At 50.0% G+C, this 4171-nt stretch overlaps 1 long non-coding RNA gene across 1 annotated transcript; it reads left to right on the forward strand.

Moving 5' to 3' along the window:
* The first annotated feature begins 847 nt into the window (after nt 1-847).
* On the forward strand, nt 848-2961 carry LOC123157047 (uncharacterized). The gene is made up of 2 exons (XR_006478662.1): nt 848-2084; nt 2549-2961. It is a non-coding gene; the product is annotated as an uncharacterized lncRNA (long non-coding RNA).
* The last annotated feature ends 1210 nt before the right edge of the window (nt 2962-4171 follow it).

The raw sequence follows: 4171 nt of genomic DNA on the forward strand, positions 1-4171 counted from the left end.
AGTGGCAGCGCCGCCACTGGCCTCGTTCGTCCCGGCGATTCCAGCCACCCTGCGCACTCCAGCTAGCAACCCTGGATGAGGGAGAGGAAACGCTAGCTACCCCGCACCTCAGCGGTCGTCCCCGGGTCCTCCCTGTGAGCCTCTGTCGTGGATTTTGGTCGCCGGGAACTAATCTCCATGAGGTCTTTAATTAAGCGTTAATTACCCTGCTAACAGCCATCCTAAGCTACTGCCACATGGCCCAGTGGCATACTTAACCGCTGTTTTGGATAACAGTAAGCACAGTAGCCCCACTAGCCACTTTGACCACGGCTTAATTAAAACAATATATTGCAAGAAATATTGGTAAGCAAATGACATGTGGGCCCAACATCTACTTTGAATAGTCATTTTCTTTTTTTCCTTTTTCTACTTTGGACCCACATATAACTGTGTGAGAGAGGGAGGTGAGAGAAAGGGTTTTTCGGTTTTATTTTTTAGAGTGGATCTCACCAGTAAGTGACACAAGGAGACAGGGGTAGAAATGTCAAAGAAACGGCCAGATACCGGTCAAACAGGTTTGACTGGACGGAAATGGAACGGAAGGGCATTTTTATAAGTGCAACTAACGGTAAAGGGGCAAATTTGAGCACACTTTGAAATTAGGGGTAAATCTGAGTAGGTGGTTCGAGTTAGGGATAGAAATGCAAATAGCCCATATATATATGATGGGTCTATTATGATAACACCCTCTAGAATCTTATTCTGCACACCACTTCGGCTTATTCTCCTAACACTTCAAAACTACCCCACGCTCCTAAACAGAACCCCGAGCCGAATAGAATAGAACCCCACGATCCCCACTCACCCCAACCCCAACCCACCTTCTTCCCCGTAGGACTCCCACCCGCGGCGACCTCCCACCCCACCCCCGGTTCCCCCTGCCTCCCTTCCCCAGCCACCTACCCCCGCAGGCGCTGCAACTGCCCGAGGCACCACGCCGCCCCCGGATCCGTGCAACCACCGCCGCCAAGGGCCTCTCTTTGTCCCCGGAAGCCATGGCCTCCCCATCTTCCCCGCACGCCACAGTACTCCCCCCAGCAACACCAGCTTCTTCCCCGCGCCGCCACACTCCCCCAGGACCTCCAACCACCGGATCCGGCCGCGTGCGCCGCACCCTCGACGAACCCACCGCCGGCTTGCCCCGCCATGATACCAGCGCCTCCCTGGTGTTGGATCAGGCCCCATCGTGCCACCAGCGATGGAATCGAGCAGCAGAAGGCCAAATCCGGGCACACTGCGGACCCCCGCGAGCTCGGCTACCTCGTCGCGCCCATACCTCCGCCTCCTTCCTCCTTCCCCGAGCCGGATCCGCCAAAGTCCAGGGGTCCCGCCGACCCTGAACTTCCCTGCAGTCCAGGGGTCCCTCCCCCTGGCCGATCCACCCATTCCGGAGGTGTGGACGTTGTTCCCCCGACGCCGACGAGGATCCCGGCTGAGATCCACGGCCGCCGCACCGCCGTTGGCCTGTCTGACCTCCCTTTGTCACTCCCTGGCCTTCTCCGTCTACACGCCGCCGTTCCCTGAGCAGCAGACGCCGCTGACCCCTCCCGTAGCCATGGATCCCGGTGACCCTTCCTTTCTCCGTGACTCACCGGCACCGCGCCCCTGCCTTCCTGGACTCGTTTGCGCACGGGCCACCCTACCCCAACGCCGCAGCAACCACTCCTCTGATGGCAACCACCACCCCCGACAATGGATCCTCCTCCCTAGTGGTCACCAGCAGAGTGCCACAGCTTCCCGACCCCATCTCATTTTTGTGTGCGGTTCGGCGGTGCGTAGATGTACAGTGCGGTGGCGCTGACAAAAAATGACGAGGAGGACGATGGTGTGTGCCTTGTGGTTCGCAGGATCTGGTGACCACCATCATGCCAAGATCCCTCTGCCGCCCCTCCTACTCCTCTGCCCTTCCCTTTCCTCCCTCCCAGGCCGTGCGCCCCTTGCCGTCGTCGAGGTCAATGATCGATGATGTGGCCACCACACTGCAGCTCGGTTCGGTATGTGCCACTGTCCTCCGGCGAGTGCGCATGCAGTGCACTTTAGAGGTGATGCTCTAGCTTTTTAGCTGTCAACACCTCTGTCTCCTAGTTTTGGCTGCCGACAGAGACATGGGTCGCATCGCTCCACATAGGTGCAGTTTGGCCCAGGCACTGTAGTTCACTTGTTGAAGAAAATTTTAAATGCATCTGTAGTTCTTGACGATCGTGTGCAGGGCATGCAGTTCGATTGCCTGGTGGATGGATGTTTTATTTGCTGTATAATTTGGTTGTGCAGTGTGATGCATAGGTGTATGAAGTTCTGATGTGAAAAGTTTGGGAAAAGGCAGCTTACTAGCTTGGTTCGGGCAGCCTAGACTATCAATGATTATTCTAATTACACCCATATGAGCGTACAGTTTGGTGCACTTCATCCCCATTAGCAAATAATTTTGTGTGTATTTTTTCATATTATGGCTGTTGATTTGGGTGAATTCAGCTTCTAATGAGTTTGTTAAAATGCCTCTGTGTAGTTAGGCTAACGCCGGCATGAGGTTCACTTCTACATGGTAGCTTGGATGCCTTGGCGTTGCACGTCGGCATTTGATGTGGTGTCGTGCGGGTGTGTGCGGCCTGCAGCTCGGAGCATTTGATGTGGTGTCGTGCGGGTGTGTGCGGCCTGCAGCTCGGAGCAAGCAGGCATGCAGTTTAGACCGTTGTTTGTGGATTTTTTTGTCTATCAAATGTACCCGGTTGGGATATGATGCATATTGTGTAAAAACTATTTGTTGAGAAGTTTATTTCAACAAGCACTAAAATAGTTCATTTTCGAGAAAAAAAAAGTGTTGATGCAGCCCAGTTCGAGGAGTCTTGTGGTTCATTGCATTCAACGAGGAGACTTGTTGTCTCGTGTAGTTTGCTATAATAGATGTGGCTTTGAAGCTCACTTTGTTGTCCCATGCAGTTTGCTATAAAACTTCTACTATCTCAAAGAAGCTCACTTCTATATTAGATGTAGTACACTCGGTCAGTCCCTGTGGTCCACTCGCTTGGTCAACACGCATAAAAAAATAGTAAGTACGAAAAAAGGACAACAAAAACTCATGAGGTTCACTTTTGGTAGTGTTGCGTTTCACTTTCGGGAGTGTTGCGGTCCACTCTTGTTCAAAAAAAAGTTGAAAAAAAAGACAACAAAAACTTTTGCGAGAAAGTTTACGTCCAAGAAAAAGAAATGATGCAGTGCACTTGACTGTCTATTGCAGTGCGGTTTTCAGTTTGAAGCAGTGCGTTCTTCTGTCCCATGACGATTTTGGTGTCGTGAAAAAACAGAGTGTCCGCTTTTCACTAATTTTAAAACTGCTCTTAAACCGTAAGCAATTAGAGAGTGTGTTCTACATGAAAAAGTTGCGTCTCGTTGTTATCTTTCCAACGGCGTATCGTTTGAATAATTCCGACCAGCGGTTTGCAAAAATTTCACGAAAAAACAGCCGCTGCCTCTCGAAGTCAGCTGCACGATTTTCAAAATTAACTAAAAACCGTAAGGAATCTCAAAACCATTTCAACATATCAAAGTTGCGCCTTGTCCGTAGCTTTACAACGACGTATTACACGCCTCGTTTCGACAAGCGGTTCAAAAACTAGAGCGAAAACAGTACCGAGAATTGCAAAAATTTCAAAAAAACGTAATTCCGCGATTTAGTAAATTTGAAACTGCTCTTAAACCGTAACGAATTAGAAAACATAATAGATATGAAAAAGATGCGTCTTGACGATATCTTTCCAACGGCGTATCATTTGCTTTATTCTGATGAGCGGTTTAGAAAAAATCACGAAAATACGTTCGCTGCCACTCGTCATCCGCCGCGCCGTTTTTAAAACCGCTCTTAAACCGCAAGGAATCTCAAAAAGTGTTCAACATAGCGAAGTTGCGCCTAATCCATAGCTTTTCAACGGTATATTATATGCCTCGTCCGATAAACAATCAAAAAATTAGAGCAAAAACAGTATCGAAAAAACACTGCGTGCAGTTTTTTCCGATGCGAAGTTCACTAGTCTATATTGCAGTGTTCGTCGTCAAGAAGACGCAGTGCACTTTCGTTCAGCTTGCAGTGCGGAAGTGGTGTGCAGAATAGTTATTCTGCTAATATTAGCAGAAC

Source organism: Triticum aestivum, chromosome 7B (genome assembly GCF_018294505.1).
Source record: "Triticum aestivum cultivar Chinese Spring chromosome 7B, IWGSC CS RefSeq v2.1, whole genome shotgun sequence".
Taxonomy (NCBI): Eukaryota; Viridiplantae; Streptophyta; class Magnoliopsida; order Poales; family Poaceae; genus Triticum; species Triticum aestivum.